This window comes from Calypte anna, chromosome 3 (assembly GCF_003957555.1).
Source record: "Calypte anna isolate BGI_N300 chromosome 3, bCalAnn1_v1.p, whole genome shotgun sequence".
Lineage (NCBI taxonomy): Eukaryota > Metazoa > Chordata > Aves > Apodiformes > Trochilidae > Calypte > Calypte anna.
Window position 1 is genome coordinate 1,758,951 of NC_044246.1, and position 18,510 is coordinate 1,777,460.

The 18,510-nt window shown below is 48.3% G+C and overlaps 1 long non-coding RNA gene across 1 annotated transcript in view; it reads left to right on the top strand.

Moving 5' to 3' along the window:
* LOC115598022 overlaps positions 1-15,671 on the top strand; it is a 49,086-nt gene extending 33,415 nt beyond the window's left edge. The window contains exons 2-3 of the long non-coding RNA XR_003987326.1: positions 1,940-2,078; positions 15,497-15,671. This is a non-coding gene — a long non-coding RNA (uncharacterized LOC115598022). The remainder of the gene's footprint in view (positions 1-1,939; positions 2,079-15,496) is intronic.
* Positions 15,672-18,510: the final 2,839 nt, after the last annotated feature.

An 18,510-nucleotide genomic window follows, 5' to 3' on the forward strand; every position in this document is an offset into this window, starting at 1 on the left:
GTGTGTCACAAACTGCCCTCTCCATCTCCACACCCACTGGTTTGCTGCCTGCTTCTGGGAGCTGAGGTCTGCTGTTCCACTTGTGCACAGGATACACACAGCACATCTGGAATAACTAATTTCCCAGCCTATTGTTACCCTCCTGTGGGTCAGACACTTGCTGCTTCTGAAGCCTGTTGACTGTATTCAGTAGCTCTTCCTGTTTAACTTCTTTATTCTGGCCTCTTACAGATTTTTTATGGTTTGGAATTTTTTTGTTTTCTGTTGGGTTTTGGTTTTTTTTTTGGGGGGGGGAAAGTTCATCTTTTGATTTTACTCTGGAAGGAAAGAATTTGCCTGCAGTGTGGCTGAGTCACAGACACTGAGTTTCCCCCTCTCTGAAGCACGTTCACATTCTTGAGGAATTACAGCTGACAGCGAGCAGCCAGAGCTTCCAAAATATCCTTTCAGTGATGCTGAAATTAGCCTGAAAGGTAAAATGAGTGAGGGAGAGAGAGGAAGAGATGGAGTCATGGAAGGGCAACTAAGCTGGTGAAGGGACTTAAGCACATATCCTATGAAGAGAGGCTGAGGGAGCTGGGGGTGTTGAGGCTGGAGAAGAGGAGGCTCAGGGGAGACCTCATCACTCTCTCCAACTCCCTGAAAGGAGGTTGGAGCCAGGGGGGGGGTTGGGCTCTTTTCCCAGGCAACTCTCAGCAAGACAAGAGGGCACAAAAGGTCTCAAGTTGTGCCAGGGGAGGTTTAGGTTGGAGATGAGAAAGAATTTCTTTCTGGAAAGGGTGATCAGGCATTGGAATGGGCTGCCCAGGGAAGTAGTGGATTCTCCGTGTCTGGAGATCTTTCCAAAGAGCCTGGATGTGGCACTGAGTGCCATGGGCTGGGAACTGCAGCGGGAGTGGATCAAGGGTTGGACTTGATGATCTCTGAGGTCCCTTCCAACCCAGCCAATTCTAGGATTCTGTGATTCTATGATCAGCTCAGGGCTTCCAGCCAGCCAGACATCTGGGGTCCCCAGCCCCTCTATCCTTCTTCAAAGCAAGTCTGAGGAGGCTCAGCCTCTGGAGTCACTGTCCTTGCTAATTACCTGCAGAACTCTGCTTCTCGTTTTCTTCAGAAGATCCCAGTGAGCACTGCTGGGCCCCTGGGGCATCCTTGGGTTTTTTTTTTCTCCAGCATTTGGTGGTGTAAAGTAAAACCCATAACCTCCATTCTGCAGCTGAAATAGTGAAAGCACAAGTGAGTAGCAGCCTCCCCACCATCTCAGCCCAGGCTCTTCTTCAAAGGGGCTTTTGGTACAAGAGCAGCAGGCAGAGCTTTCTCTGTGCTACACTTCCTTCTGGACAGTTCTGGAGATTCAGCAGTGGGAAGTTTGAAGAAGATAAACCCAAAGCAGACAAGGGCAGTTAGGTTTTCATTCTGGTGCCAGAAAAGGCTGAAAGCCACCTCAGAGCTTTAAGACCTTCTCTTACAAAGATCACAGTCAGTATATTTGGGTGAAACTTTTGGGTTTGATTTAATTAGCATTTTTATGGAATGTCTGAACAATGGCAATGTCCCCATTAGTTGTGCACATCAGTCCAGGTGTCTTTAAGATGCCTGATTAGGGGACCACAGAGATGGTCAAATGGTTCAACACACCAGGCTGAAAGACTTTTTGAACTTTCTGCTCTGCTCAACTTCTGTTCTTCCCTTTCAAGTGGAAAAATTAAATCAGTGATTAACAAATGTCCATCTGAAATGGGGGGATCTCCCTACAGACTGCAGAGGTTTGCTTTTTGCAGGAAATGTTGTTTCCAGTAATTGAATAGAGTGATATAATTTATTGCTGCTCAGCCACAAGTTTGCACCCATCAGACATAATGCTCCTGATTAATGAGATTTTCTGTTTATCACAACACATTGTTCAGGCCAAGGATGATCAGTCCCCTTTTATTTACAGCTTTCCAGGAGGCAAAAGGCTTCTTTGAGCTGGAATTGCTTGGCTTCCCACATCACTGCCAGTCATGGTTTGGCCAACACCATCTGGCTTGTGGCTGAAGGAGGTGTCCTCTGCTCCTGGGATTCAGCCAGAGCTGCAGGTATGTGCCCACACATGCATCACATCATCTGATCCTGGGCTCTGCTTGAAAGGGGTAGAATTGTTTTCTTTTAAATTGTGAATTGGGAAAGCAACTCCTGGATTATAAGAGTGAGGTGGTGGCTTTTCCTGTTGGTTTGTTTCATAGGTTGAAATTCATACTGTGATTTCATAGGATGGTTTTGGTTGGCAGAGACCTTCAAGATCATCCAGTTCCAACCACCTGCATGGGCAGGGACACCTCCCTCCAGCCCCATCCAACCTGGCATGGAACCTGGCATGGCATCTATAGCCTCCCTGGGTCTCACCACCCTCACAGCAAAGAATTTCTTCCTAATGTCTAACCTAAATCTCTCCACTTCCAGTTTAAAACCACCCCCCCACCCCTTGTTTGTTTTCTGTGTGTTTTTGTTGGTTTGGGTTGGGTTGGGTTTTTGTTTTGGGTTGGTTTGCTTTTTTTCTTGTAGATTATTCCAGGATTGGTTTGTGGTTTTGTGGTTGGGTTTAAGAAAATCTTTTCCTAGCATTTCATGCCCCCAGGTAATATGAGATTGCTTGTTGTGGTGGGAGCCTGGTGAGCTGTAGTGAAGTAGAACACTGAAGTGATTGTCCATAATTGTGACTTTTTATGTTTTAATACATGAGCATCATGGTTGGCAAGAGATACTGGGCAGCATATTGTCTGTCTCTGAGGATGTTCTCTTGGGATGGAGAAGGTGATCTGTTCAGTTCCTTGCATAACACTGCAGCAGTCTTTGCTGCAGCTCCATCCCCATGGCACAGGGAGAGATTTCTGTCTGTCCCTGGATTTGTCAGGATCCTTTGGATTCTGGAGCAGGGAAGCAATGAAACTGAAAAGTGAGAGTTCTGGAATTTTTCTTGCAGTAAGGAATTTGCCATTGTGTGAAGTGGCCTGGTATGTGGTTTGGTAGTCCCAAAATGCAAAACATTCTTTAAAACCTAAGCAAAAAACCTGATTTTCATGCAAACCCAAAATAACACAAGGTCTGCACCCATGTTAAGGGGCAGGTGAGCCAGGAGCAAGGCTGCCCTTGAGCCCTGCAGGAGCAGGGCAATTCCAGTGCTGGTGGAGCACCTCTTCCTGCCCATTCCCACTGCCTGCCTCTCAGGGAGCTTTCTGGAGGAAGGGAGGACTCCCTGGTTTGTTTTTTGGGAGCCATGACTCAGCTACAGCTCTGGAAAACAATCAGGTGAGATCAGAGTTTCCTCAAAGCAAGGAGGGAAGAGAGAACGAAAAAAAGAAAAAGGTGGGTGCATGGGAAGGTTTGCTGGCATGTGTGGAAACATGGATAACATTCCCTGCAACATTCCACTTCAGTGTTTAGGCAGGGACTTTGGAAGTCATAAGGGAGTCTTCCCACTGCTTTCAGGGCTTTTGGGGATGAGGCCCATCCAATTGTTTGTGTTGTGACATCCATCTGGCTCTGGACCTGTTGATTTCAGTGACTGCTGCACAGAACACCATCCCCTTCCTCTCTCCTCTCCTGAACCTCTTGTAGTTGCAACCCCACCAGCTGAAGCAAAAGAAAGAAGTGGGGCCAGCAGCTCAGTGTTTATTTGCCCAACCAAGTGCTGAGTTTACCTCAGCAAAGGAGTTTGTGCAGAGGAGGTGGCTGGGAAGTTGGGTTGGAGATCGTAGAATCACAGAACTGGCTGGGTTGGAAGGGAGCTCAGAGCTCATCAAGTCCAACCCTTGATCCACTCCCGCTGCAGTTCCCAGCCCATGGCACTCAGTGCCACATCCAGGCTCTTTGGAAAGATCTCCAGACACGGAGAATCCACTACTTCCCTGGGCAGCCCATTCCAATGCCTGATCACCCTCTCCAGAAAGAAATTCTTTCTCATCTCCAACCTAAACCTCCCCTGGCACAACTTGAGACCTTTTGTGCCCTCTTGTCTTGCTGAGAGTTGCCTGGGAAAAGAGCCCAACCCCCCCTGGCTCCAACCTCCTTTCAGGGAGTTGGAGAGAGTGATGAGGTCTCCCCTGAGCCTCCTCTTCTCCAGCCTCAACACCCCCAGCTCCCTCAGCCCTTCCTCACAGCACTTGTGCTGGATCCCTTCACAGCCTCCTTGCTCTTCTCTGGACCTGCTCCATCACCTCAGTCTCCTTCCTGAACTTCCTGAGGGGCCCAGAACTGGACACAGGACTCAAGCTGTGGCCTCCCCAGAGCTGAGCACAGGGGCAGAATCCCTTCCCTGGACCTGCTGGCCACACTGTTCCTGAGCCAGCCCAGGATGCCATTGGCCTTCTTGGCCACCTGGGCACACTGCTGGCTCATGTTCAGCTTCCTGATGACAAATACCATCTCCCAGCAACCTGGACAGATGCCACCCTTTGCCCACCTCCCCAGGGGAAGCAGAGGTGATGCTTGCAGAGTAACTTAGCAGCAAGGTGAAGCCTGCTCCTTCCAATCACACTGCCTGTGTGCAGATTTCCAGATGGACCTTTATTGTTCTGGGCATCCTGGGGGATGGGGGGGAAGAAAAAAAAGTATTGGGATCCTATTAATTCTTTTAAAAACAAACCAAATAATTTATTTTTAATCTCTAAGAGGCAAGAGGCAGAAAGTCTACGTAAAGGTAGGATCAGTCAGCACTTTAATGTGCCCAAAGTTGGAAATTAATCTTTGAGTGGGCCAGGTGGGTGTTACTGGGCTGCTGCTCCTGACTGCCCTGTGCTAAAAGCACTGTGCTGCACTGATCTACAAACTGATTGTTCTGGCTCTGGAATGCTCTGCTTTGGAATTTTTCCTGCTGGTATTTGTGTGTGTCCTTTCTGAGATGCCATTACTGGAGCTTTTATTAAATGCTGCTGAGTTCAGGCCCAGTCCAGCAGCCACTGAAGGAAAAAGACTGTTTGTCTTTGGATGGGTCCACAGTTCTGATAAAAGGCAGGAGACCTTTGTGAGAGGTGAGAAAACCTGCTGGGACCTCTTTGGGCTCCTGGGTGCTGAGTGTGGAACTGTTTCTGGGAGGTGAGTCAAGCAGCACAGCCCTTCCTCTCACCACGCCAGAGGTGAGAGAACAAACAAAATGCTTTTAGGATTAATGCCTGTGCTGTGTCTGGGACAGGTCAGGACAGCACCAGCCTGGCAGGACAAAGAGAAAAAAGTCTTTGCCTCTGGAGTGGAGAGACTCAGCTCCCTTAGAGGAGACTCCAGGGAAAGCCACATGTACATTGCTTGAAGAGTCTGAGGGGTGGTTTCAATGAGCACCAAGGACTGACAGTAGAATCATAGAACCATAGAAAGTGAGGGGTTGGAAGGGACCTAAAAAGGACCATCTAGTCCAACCCCCCCTGCCAGAGCAAAGCCACCTCCAGCAGTCACACAGGGACACATCCAGGTGGGCTCTGAATGTCTCCAGGGAAGGAGACAAAATAAACATACAGGGATGGCTCTGGGGAACAACTGTAAGGGCCACCTCTGATCTCAGGACTCCTAGACTCACAAAATGTCAGCTTGGAAGGGACCTCAAGGACCATCTGGTCCAATGTCAGGTGAGAAGGGACCTCAAAGACCATCTGGTCCAATCCTCATATTGACTTCAAACTTCCCAAAGGGAAGGCCACAGGCAGGCTGGACAAAGGTCCAAAAGGCTGGGCAGAAGAGGAAAAAACTTTCAGGTGCCTTTTTGGTGTAATACCTTCCTAGCTTGTTTAATTTGCCCATCTCTGCCCCATCTGAGCACACAGTTCCAGCCATGGCCTTATTCAGTGCTTCTCTCTCACAAGCTACCCCTGAGTATCATTTGGGTGCAAGGCTGCCAGAGGACATTCCACAGGCAGAGGAGATTGAGTGGAGGGAGGTGAGCAGCCCAGAGCCCAGGTGCATGTTTTGTAAGCTCTCAGTTGTTCTACTTACAGGGGTGAGTCACAGAAAAACCATCCTACCATCAAATTCACTGTTGGGTGTGTTGGGGTAAGGAAAAAAAAAAAAAAAAAAAAATTAAAACATCCTTTTTACCTTAAATTTCACGTCAAAGTTGCCAATGGATTCCAGAAGTTTAATTTCAGAAAGAGGAAGAAAATGAAGCATCACCAGCCAGCTAGCTGACACATTGATGTGTGTGGAAACACCACTTGTGCAGTCTCATTTGTTGGTTTTTTTAAGTGCCTAAAATATTTTCAATTATTTTTCTATCAGCTGAGGCTCAGGGACTCCTGCAGATAAAAGTGGCTGAGCAGTCCCTGGTGTCTGATCCCAACAAGGCACCTTTCACTCCCAGACAGACCTTCCCTGCTGGAGAACACTCCCTAATACTTGTGCCAGAGGCTTTCCAGTGCCTCTTATCCATCTTGCACACAGGAAAAGATCCATCCCTAAAGTGAACAATCCCAAGGAGGTTCTTCTCCCCCAGAACCTTCAGGGTTTCTGTTTCTCCTGGGTTTGTCTCCTGTGATATTTCAGGCAGGGGAAGGGTGGAGTGATGCCTTGGTCAGGGATGTCTTTCAGCTCTTTTCCTCCCCTGTGATGGAAGAATTTTAGCTTGGCCTCCAAGGCTACCAAGGTCTTGCCCAGCCCATTGTAGGCTGAGTCCTCCTGAGTCATGGGCAGCACCAGCTGACACATCCCCTCCAGCTGGCAGGAAACAGCTTCTAGCTCAGAGGGGCAGAAATAGGAGAATAAAAGGAGTATCAGCAACGATAGTTCTCACTTTTCACTTGGTTACTTCTTGGATTAACCTGTTTTAAAAGCCATTAATATCCTGACAGCATTAATGAGGAGAAGCCTGTTTCTTTTAGATGATTAGGAATTCATTCTCTACTTTGAAGCCATTCTCCCTGCTCTCTGCTGGGTCCTTCAGAGACATCCTGAACAAGACAGACTTCTTCATTCCCACTGCACAGTCCCCGTGCAGTCCTGCTGCTTCTTCTTCAGTCTAACTACACTCCAAAGGAGCACAAAGGCCACAGAAATGCTGCCTAGCCCTGAGACAAGCCAGACAATAAGTGTTTCCTCCTCAGCCATGCACCACTCTCCATCCATAGGATTACTGGCTCAGAGCTGACTTGGGAATTCCCTGGAACAGCAATTTGGTCTCATCGTTTTTTTCACCAAAACCACCTTTTCCCACTGCTACTGCAAAACGTAGCAGTCTTGAGGAGGCTGCATTTCAGTGATCCAGTGACCCGTGTATAGACTCAGCTTTGTACCAAAACATTTAAATCACAGTTTTGTGGTTTGAGATGAGCAGTGCTGCAAAAAACGCAAAACATCATCAGGTGCTGGTTTTGTTTCCTTCCTTTTGAACAGGAAGGAGTGCAACAGTTGTGAGAAATAAGAGTGTATTAATCATGCCTTGTGCTGCTAACTCATCTGAAGTCTCAGGTGAGCACATTTTTTCCCCTGCAGGGCAGAAATTACAATTTTTCTGTTGAATTTGCCCCTGGAGTATTGCAGGACACCCCTCCACCCGCAGCACAATGCCTTGTCTCACAGGCTGCATCCAGGCAAGGTTCAAGTGATGACCTTTTGGATTTACCTGCCCAGCAAAGCTCAGTCTGCCAGGGCTCTGTACATCCTCCTGAAGCTAACAGGATGTGTTTTAAATACGAAGACACAAAATATTTTCTTTTTTCCTTTTTTTCCCTCGGGTGCTCCAGGGTGGTGAAAGGCGAGTGAGCTGCTTTGGGAGGGCTACAGAAACTGCAGTGGTCTCAATTTACTCAGCAGCCTTCAGAACATGGGGTTTAACTGCAGCAGGGACCAAAACCACCTGGTTGGGATCACCTTGACCTCACCTGAGTAAAACACTCCAGGCTACAAAAGAGCAGAAGAAAAGGGAAGGGAAGAAAGAAGGGAAGAAAACCCCGAGCACCCTCACGCTTCCCCATCACCCCCTTCCCTCTCCCCGGGAAGGTCTCCTTCAGATGCTCATTTGCACCAGCACAACAGGGAGAGAGAAGCCTCCGGGTTCTGTCTGGTTGAAGGAGAATTACAAAGCAGCAAAACGCTGCTGGAGAGGAGGAGAAGCAGGCATGAGCTCAGCCCCAGGCAGCTGTATTGGCTGGAGAGGACTGGAGGTGGGGTGGTGGTGGTGCCTCCCCACCCGGGGAGCACTGGGTTTTCTCATTAGCTCTTTCTCTCCTTTCATGCCAGCTGACCCTTTTAATGGATGTCACCTCCGGGGACAGCCTGCCTTTGTGGAAGGCTCTTCTGGAACCTGGGAGGAACAGCATGGATGTGATTGTCAAGAGAATGAAGGAGATCAATAGAAACAATTTGATAGTGAAGAGATGATGCTCTGACTGCAATGCTCAGTGCTGGCACTTTTAACCATCCTTTAAAAACTGCTTTTAGAACAGGTCTAAAAATTAGGGAGTCCTAAGAATCCATAGGGCTTCCTGCCTTTTTTTATAGCTGAGGCTCTGCATGCTTCCTATAGCAGAATGATGTGGGATTTATTCACAGCCCCCTCTGTCACTGGCTTGCAGAAAAGTCCCCAGGGATTGCAGGGAGCATGAAAAGCCTGGTGCTGCCATGACTGACTTACCTCTGCTCAGGATCTGGCTCCTCAGTGCCCTGGTGGGAGACACCAGGACATTAAAATTTCAGCCTGAAGGTAAATCCCAAAATATTCCCTGGAGGAGGGTGTTGCCTCTGCTTTTACAGACAAGGGAAGGCAGAGCAGTGTCAGTCACCTGCTGCTGTGACTGCTGCACAAAAGTGTCAGGATGAAGCCTGGAGGCATTGTGTGAGTCCAGGCCATGCTCTTGCCAGTGGCCTTGGTTTTCACTCAGATCTCACTTCTGTGAAATCCCTTTTGGCAGGGAAGCAATTCAATGCAAATGAAGAAAGGATCTCAAGGTTTATCTCTTGATGAATAACGTGGCCAGGTGCAGACCCACTTCCAAGACCCTCTTCAGCATCTGTGCAGGACAAAGCTGTGTGCCATGTGTGCTGAGAATGTTCTTTAATCCTTTATTTCCTTCATGGGGGTTGTTAATAGGGGACTGAATTCCCTCTCTCTGTCTGTCCCTCTGATGTTGTTTCCTTTGTTTCCTTTTAGGAGTAGCACAAGGGGATAGGGAGCAGACAAACTGCATTATCCTGGTAATTAACCATCTCAGCAATATCGTGGCACCACAGCAGTGGTGATGCTGTGTAACAATTTGCATGCATTAGTTTCCAGGTCCCAGGAAAGCAATTCCTGCAGCATTGAAGAGCAAGGGAGGGAAGAAGGGTTGAGCTGGGGTAAAGACATGATTTCCATTCAGAATGTATTCAGGAAAAGAGAATGGGTGATGCTCTGAAGGTTCTTGGAGCCTTGTTAACATGGCTGCAATTATTCCTGAAGCACTTGGGTGACTGTGCTGAGCCAGGCTGGAGAGATGCTCAGCACCTTTGGGACCCCCTGATTGCAAAGAGTCTGAGCTGCAAGCAAACACCATGGCCCTGCCTGTGCAGCACCCTGGGTCCTGCCCTCTCCCTGCAAGCAAAAAGATACTGAAACCAAAGAGGAGACCCACAAAACCTGTCACCAGATCAGATGATCACCTGCCAGCAGGGTTTCCATCAGAGAGAGAGAAGATTTGGCAGTGAAAATGGATCAGTCAGTGCCAAACTCCTTTGCTCTCCATTACTGTCTCTTCTCTTCTTCTTTAGGAGAGGTGGGAACAGCCCCCCAGCTGTCAGGAGGAGATGCAGCCCCTGGGCTCTGGGGTACACAAGTTCACCACAGGGCTTGGGTTGGATGTAGGAAACTGGAGCTGCAGCTGCTGAGTCTCTGCTGCCCCTGCCCTACAAGCTTGGGGTGAGCTTCAGCAGAGAAAAAGTAGTAAAAATACACAGGCAAACCCCAAAGACCTCTTTTCCATTGATCTGACCCCAATGTGGTGGTAGTGATGCCACTGGTGATGGCCACAAGTGGGGCTGCAGGAGGGGTCTGTGCTCTGGCAGGCAGGAGGGGAGGGGGTTCCCTGAGCTGGCTTCAGGTCTGGGGGTGCCTGAACCTTTTCTCCACCTTCCTACCCATGGGACCTGGCAGCAAGTGGCCTTCCAGTGCTCCTCCTGTCTGCTTTTGGTGATTTACTCTGTGACTTTGGGAAAATTGCTTAATATCTCTGTGCCTGAATACACCCGTCCATAACTATATGGATTAATTAAACAGCTTCCTCAGTGGGAAGTGTGAGGTGTAATGAATTCCTGCTTGTAAAGTGATTTAGGATTTCAGATGAGAACTGCTAGAGAAGGGCAAAATGCATTATGCTTAAACAGAGAGGATACAAAATAATAATAATAATAATAACAATAATCATAGAATCATAGAATCATAGAATTAGCCGGGTTGGAAGGGACCTCAGAGATCATCGAGTCCAACCCTTGACCCACCGGAGCAGTTGCTAGACCATGGCACTGAGTGCCACATCCAGTCTTTTTTTAAATGTCTCCAGGGACGGAGAATCTACCACCTCACCGGGCAGTCCATTCCATAGCCTGATCACCCTCTCCGTGAAGAAATTCTTTCTAATATCTAACCTAAACCTCCCCTGGCACAACTTAAGACTGTGTCCTCTTGTCTTGTTGAAGGTCGTCTGTGAAAAGAGTCCAGTTCCCACCTTGCTACAGCCTCCTTTCAGGGAGTTGTAGACAGCAATGAGGTCTCCCCTGAGCCTCCTCTTCTTCAGGCTGAACAGCCCCAGCTCTCTCAGCCTCTCCTCATAGGGTCTGTGCTCGAGTCCCTTCACCAGCCTGGTTGCCCTCCTTTGGACCTGTTCCAGGACCTCTACATCCTTCTTAAACTGAGGGGCCCAGAACTGGACACAGGACTCGAGGTGTGGCCTAACCAGCGCTGAGCACAGGGGAAGAATCACCTCCCTGGACCTGCTGGTGACGCTGTTCCTGAGCCAGCCCAGGATGCCATTGGCCTTCTTGGCCACCTGGGCACACTGCTGGCTCATGGTCACCTTCCTGTCAATCCAGACTCCCAGGTCCCTCTCTGTCTGGCTGCTCTCCAACCACTCTGTGCCCAGCCTGGAGCTCCCCATGGGGTTGTTGTGGCCAAAGTACAGGACCCGGCACTTGGAATGTTGAACCTCATCCCGTTGGGATCATCCCAACTCTCCAGTCTGTCCAGGTCCCTCTGCAGAGCCCTCCTGCCTTCGAGTTGGTCCACACTCCCCCCCAGCTTAGTGTCATCTGTGAATTTGCTGATGATGGACTCAATCTCCTCATCTAAATCATCAATAAAGATATTGAACAGCACTGGGCCCAACACTGATCCCTGGGGGACACCACAGCCGCCATTTTGATGCAGCCCCGCTCAGCACCACTCTCTGGGCCCGGCCCTCCAGCCAGTTCCTAACCCAGCACAGGGTGCTCCTGTCCAAGATGGGGGCTGACAGCTTCTTCAGGAGATCATCATCATCATCAAAAGGCCCTAATGCTGCTGATCACTGCAAAGGGGGAATATTTGTATTTGAAGCTACTAAGAAAAACACCAGTCACTGTGTTACCAAGTAAGGGGGTTCAGCCACACAGCATTAGTTAATACTGCGCTATTTATTGTTCTGCTGAATATTTCCATTATCTTTGCACAATGAGCTGATTTACTGTGAACTTCTATCAAAAGGACATCAGCATTATGCCCAAAATATGTCAGAAGGCTGTAAAGCCCTGGCATGCTTGTTCATCCTTACTTACAGCAGAAATCCAGAGGTTGATTCACCTGGAAAGCAGAAGCTTTTGAGGATCAGGGCCTTGGTGTGCAGGAGGAAAGGAATGGAAACTTTTCCTCTGCCCACAACTGATGCAGTCCAGACAAAGGGAACAGCAATGGGGTAGCACATCCCCAAACCTTCCCATGGATTTCATCATGGAAAAGGGAAACCCCAGGTCTTGGTGTGACCTTACACACCTCCATAAAATGAAGGTTTTTCCTGGGTCATCCTCAGAGGGTGAGGTCCTAGAAGAGCAGATGACACAGTGTCCAGTTTAGGGAGGACTATGGGTGCTGTACAGCATCTCTGGAAGTTGTGTTTCAATGCAGCTTACATTTTGGGCACTCAGCAGGGAGTGAGAACTAAAGGTATAATCCTTCTCCATTGAAAAGACCAAAGGGAAGATGTGGGAAGTATTCCAGCCCTCTGCCACAAAAATATTTTCATGTCATCTGGGTGACTGCAACATGTTCTGACAGTTCTGATGCCAAATCTGTGACTGAAATACCAAGGAAAGTCAGGTGCTTTCTAGCAAGTGAGTGACACCCCAGCCTTGTCCTTTGAACAAGCCTGGTTTGGGTTAGGTAGTCTGGGTTCCAGATGTTCCCAAACCCAAACTCTTGAGTTCTGCCCCCAGCCTGGGGTCTGACAGCAGCAGCATTTCCAGGGTGGTGCAGAAAAAGCTCAGCTTTGGTGTTGTGAAAGGAAACGTGTGGGAGCTTTCACCCAGGGCAACTTCAGAGAAATGAGGTGTTTCCTTAGTGCTGGGGCAGATGTGACCCAGCTGTGATGTGACCCAACATCTGGTCTGCTCTGGGGGAAAGAAGAAAACTTTCCCATTAAATCTGCTCCTGCTTAGAGAATTTCAGAGGGTTTAGTGCTCACTGCATTGGATTTTTGCTTCTTTTTAGCATTTTAGGTTGCCAGCAAAGCACTTAAGTCTACACAGAGATGCTCACTGTGAGAATCCAGAGGTGTCAGACAAAAAAAGCACCATGAAATATCCTGGGTTTGACTTCCTCCCTGCAAAAAGGCCCCTACACTTCATCCAGTTACCCAACCTCTGCTTGGCTGATTCAGACTGGATCCCAAGCTGAGGATGTCACAGATGCAGGAGTCACCATTTCCTTTGGTAGTTTATTCCATGACTTTGTGTCTCACTGGAGGGGCCAGGGATGGGCCTGGTCAGAGGGAGAACTGAAAATCAGGTTTATTTATATTTTTGAAAGAGTGGCTTTATATTTAGCCACCAGTCTGGAGGTTTGCTGGCTGCTTGTTTATCCCAGGGAAATAATTTCTATCGACTTTGCCAAGTCACTTGTTGGTGTTTGTCCTTTACCTTGACATCCTTGTTCTAGGAAGCTGAACTTCTTCCTTCACCCACTGCAGCATATTTTCTCTGGCTGATTTTATGGTTCCTTTCTGCCTCTTTTTCAATTCTCAAGTATCTTTTTTTTTTTTTTTTTGAAACTTGGATAACACATTTTGTTGCTTTATTCCAGCACTGGCCTTGCCAGTCTCACATACTCTGATAAAACTGTTCATCTGCTCACTCCCCCTCTGTTCTGATCTTCCTCTCTTCTTGGACAGGGTCAAGAACCATGGAAATGGAAGCAAATAATTTCTCTTTTCCAGTTGCAGCTACAGCTCGTTCTTCCAAAGAGCGTGGTGTGGGCTTTTCAAAGTAGAAAATGTACTGAGTAGGTAAAGGAAGGGAAGGGAAACAAGAGCAGAGCCTGGAAATAGCCACGTGTTCTGAAATAGCTCTAAGAGCTCACTTCCCAGATCTCTAAACCTCTTCTTAGGTTGGGCATTTAGGGGCTGAGCTCTGTGCTTCTCTCACCGGGGTCTCCCTTAAGGAGGTCGAAGCCAAGATAGGGTCAAGCCCATCCTGCCCCAGGTGTAGCTTTCTCTGCTTTCCCTGGCTGCATCCATCAGGAACAGCGTGGCCAGCAGGTCCAGGGAAGGGATTCTGCCCCTGTGCTCAGCTCTGGGGAGGCCACAGCTTGAGTCCTGTGTCCAGTTCTGGGCCCCTCAGGAAGTTCAGGAAGGAGATTGAGGTGCTGGAGCAGGTCCAGAGAAGAGCAAGGAGGCTGTGAAGGGATCCAGCACAAGTGCTGTGAGGAAGGGCTGAGGGAGCTGGGGGTGTTGAGGCTGGAGAAGAGGAGGCTCAGGGGAGACCTCATCACTCTCTCCAACTCCCTGAAAGGAGGTTGGAGCCAGGGGGGGTTGGGCTCTTTTCCCAGGCAACTCTCAGCAAGACAAGAGGGCACAAAAGGTCTCAAGTTGTGCCAGGGGAGGTTTAGGTTGGAGATGAGAAAGAATTTCTTTCTGGAGAGGGTGATCAGGCATTGGAATGGGCTGCCCAGGGAAGTAGTGGATTCTCCGTGTCTGGAGATCTTTCCAAAGAGCCTGGATGTGGCACTGAGTGCCATGGGCTGGGAACTGCAGCGGGAGTGGATCAAGGGTTGGACTTGATGAGCTCCGAGGTCCCTTCCAACCCAGCCAGTTCTAGGATTCTAGGATTCTATGATCTCTGCTGGAATTCATCTTCCTCTGCCTTTTCTCCAGTCTTTCATCTCCTCCCTGCACTGTGAAGAACGTGGGTGCAGCTTTCCTCTCTCAGAGGAGATGTTGTGCCATGACTCTGCCTGTGTTGCTGATTTTACGATGACTTCACGTAAAACAAAACCCTATTATTTTGCCCCACTGAGAGTCATCCACTCTAAACTACTCCTCTAGGGGAATAAACTACTCTTCTAGGGGGTGAATAACAGGACTCCATCTTAGGAGTCAGAAACAACAGCTACAAGCAGGAGTTTGAAGACATATTTTCAAGAAGTTGAACTTCCTTTGGCTGAAAATGAGACTGGCCAAGCTGATGGATCAGATGCATTGCCAGTAGAAACTCTGGAGAACCCTTGAGACTCTGACACCTTCTTTGTGGTGCTCAAAAAAGGAAGCAGAGCTCTTCTGAGTATGTAGCCAAAAAATGGGAAAGCCAGTGAAGCAGAGGATTTCATAATTAAAAGTGGGATGAACCAAAGCGGATTTGTGAAACGAGTGAAGAAAAGTAAAAACTTTCCTTGAAAAATTAGGGCTGGAATCTCTTTAATTAACTGTTATATACATATAATTATTATTTTAAAAGCATTTTTTCATTATTTTTTTTAAAAATGATTGTCAGGGATGGGCAAAACGCAGTTGCAACAAAAATGAAATTGATCACAGGATTCTAACCCTTTTTTATTTTTCTCTTGTCCCCCAGTTTTACTGGTTCCTTATGAACTCCATGGCTCTTATTTCCCTGGAGCAGGAGAAGGAGGGCTAGGAGCCAAGCAGGCCATTATTTATTGCAGTCTGGAGTGGGAGTGATGGCAGCTGCTGCTGGCACTTTGTCATTAAGTGAAGCCAATAAATGCTGTAAGGCCCCGTGCAGCACCAGATGGTGAGATACAGAAGGAGCTTCTACCTCACCCAGTGCTGTGGGTTCCTCTCCTCTTTGAAATTCCATCTAAATAGAGAAGAGTTTTTAAAAGGACCACCTGCTCAGCTACCTTATCCCCACATCAGTTTTACGTGTCTGGAAATGTAGTCCATGTGCAAACTGTTAGGGTAAACCAGGCTGCTGGCCACCAAGGGGAGGAGAAAAGATCCTTTCCCACTGACACTGAGGCTCTCACCCACAGCACCAGTTTCTTTCTGGTTTATCTTACCCTCTTTTTCTTATTTTGCAGAGTTGAGTGGGTGCCTGGGTCTGCAATAAAGCACCAGCCCATGCTGGAGGTCAAACTTCTACAGCTTTCTTGTCCAGAATCAGCAGGGTAGGTCAGGATAAGAAATGTTCTTTCCACATTGTTCTTTCTCTCCTATTTGGCATTTCTCTTGAAAACTTGCTCCTGTCCCTGGTGAGATCTCCTGATGCTCAGATGGTATCAGAGGCAAAAGGTGGCCTCATACAGAGAAGGCAAAGCTTGACTGGAGTGGAAGAAGCTGAGGGAGAAAAGCAATAGCTGGTTCTTGAATTTCAGCAATATCAACCTCTTAGCAAACTTATCTTTTGCTACCAGCATCTGTTTCTACAAGGTCTGTGGTTCCTGGCAGACAGTTCTTGCTGGCAATAGCAGCTGCACTATTTTGGGTACTGTCATGGTGACTCCAGCAGAAGATCTAAAGACAGAAGTGGTTTCCCAGGCATTTCATTGTGTTCTGCATATGGCTTTGCACTCCTAGCACTGTCATTTTTTTGTATAAAAGAGATAAGAATATAAATAAGGGGTTGGAGCAGGGTCCTAAATGTCCAGGTAGTTCCCAAATCTGCTCCTGGTGCCTGCTGGACTCTGAGTCAGGAGTCATGAAGCCATCAGTGCACATAGAGGCCCTCCCTGGCAGTAAATAGGTTATTTGATGCCTGGAGCACCAGAGCAGTTTCTGGACATTATTGCTGTTATATAGTGAGACAGAGGCAGTGCCAAATGACTTCACAGACATGGGTTTCCAAATGACTGCACAGACCTCATGAGTCAGAGCTGTGTCCTGAAGGGAGGGACAGAAAAATCAGTTTTGGTTCATCTGTACTGCAGTGCCTAGGAAGTTAAAGGTGAACAATCCAAAAATGAAAAGGCAGAGGCTGAGGAATCCATGTGCTGATGCTTGTGTGAGTGCTGAAAAGTCAGATTTCTGGAGCTTAATCCATGTACTCCAAGAAAGCTGCTACCCCAAGAGTGGCTGGGAACAGCAGATGTGTTTCATAGGTTCCTAGGATGGAAGGGACCCCAGGGCCCATCTGGCCCAACCCTTCTCATGTTATTGTTGAGCTGAGATGTCCCAGCACCCCCTGGAGCTGAGACTTCAAACTTCCCAAAGTGGGGGAATCCCCCCCTTCCCCTGGGAGACCATTCCAAGGTCTGACTGTCCTCATGGGGAAACATTTTCCTCCTGTGTCCAAGGGGAATCTCCCCAGGAGCAGCTTGTGCCCATTCCCCTTGTCCATAGGGAGTCTCCATCTGCTTTGTAGCCCCCTTTAAGAACAGGGACATGGCCATAAGGGCTCCCCTGAGCCTTCTCTCCCCAAGGCTGCACAAACCCAATCTTCTCAGCCTCTCCTCACATGCTCCAGTTCTCTGATCATCCTTGGGGCTTTTCTCTGGACCTTCTCCTGCCTGTCCACATCCTTTTTGTACAGCAGGGACCAGAACTGAACACAGTAATATGTATTTCCCATAATAATATCTTTCCTGTAATAATATTTCCCATGTCCCAGCTGGCTCTTTACTGTTGTTTGGTGAAATCTCACCATTTATAGAGAAATCTCTCCAAACAGCAGCCCACCCACCCAGCACTGGGGAGACTCTCTGCAGCCCAGCAGACACCTCTCAGGAGGATCCCCAGCTCAGCACAGGGTACTGGCACTGCCATTCTGTCTTGAAGACCAAACCAAAACTATTCTGCTCTTCCCCAGCCTCTTGCTGCAGCAGAAATGGAGAGGAGCTGCTTGTCCTTGTCTGTCACCACGTTGGGTGCCACTTCTCCTTCACCCAGCCACTGGGAAGGGGTATTTATTTCACTTTGCAAACACTGATTTCCACCCTTAAACCATTAATGATTAATTGTGACACTCTGTGTGTCTATGACAGGGGGGTTCCATGTCTGTAGGAAAAAAATCCGTGGCAAAATGTTTGGTTTTGACAGTTTAAAGAGTGAAAACAAATCAGCATTTTTCTCAGTAGATGAACCTGCAGAAGCCCTTGTGGGTACAGCTTGGGCCCACACAGATGCAGAGGACATGTTGATCCAACAGTGACTCTTTTAGGTACAGATCTTAAATGTCTGAGACAAACCCTTATTTTTACATGGCACTGTTACCAAGGGAGGGACAGCAGTGTCACAGAAAATTTATTATTTCTCCCAGATGTGAAGTCCTCTTCATCACCAGCATTCTTGGTACACTTCTCTTCAGTAAAAGAACATAAATTAGAGTAATTTATTGTTTTCTATGAGGAAAGCAATGAGAAAACAGAAGAGAGTTTTCCAGGGGGGGAGACTCTGAGGAATATTTTTCCTTCCAGGTTTTTGTAGCAAAGCTGAGAGCAGAGCAGTGGCTGCCATTGCAAACAGAATGTCTGCAATCCTAAATCAAAAAGGACCTCACAAGGATCCATCAGACATCTCCTTGGGAACTCTCTGTGCTGCCCAGGCAAATGGTGATGAGCAGCAGGATGTAAATATCAGGAGCCTGGGACACCATCATGGTGACAGATCCAGAGCCCTTGGACCTGGGCTGGAGATCAGCCCCATGCTGCAGGGGGTCCCATCTTTGGTTCAGCTCTACACTTCTCCTTTTAAGTGTGAAAAACACTGACAGTTCTGTGAATTGCCAATGGAATTACCATGTTCACCTCCTATCTAAAAAACTCCTTATGACTGACATCAGTGGAATGGATCTTAAGGAACTGCTGCCCTGCTCTGACTTCCCTCTCCCGTGGAGGTGATGTTCTCCTCCCCACGGGGAACTTGCTCAGTTAAACCTGGCAATTACCCCCAGCCATCCTCAGGGGGTTTGGAAGCCTCTGCTGAAGGCACCAGAGGACCAGCAGACATCAGAGCAGGATCCTGAAGATGCTGTGGTCTCTGCCATCAGCCCCCATGGTGCAGAGGGAGCTGAGCTCTTGGCTTTATAAACCACCCCAGCACCATCCCTGCTCCTCTCAGTTCCCCTGGGGGTGATGGGGGAAGGGGCTGCCTTGCTTTT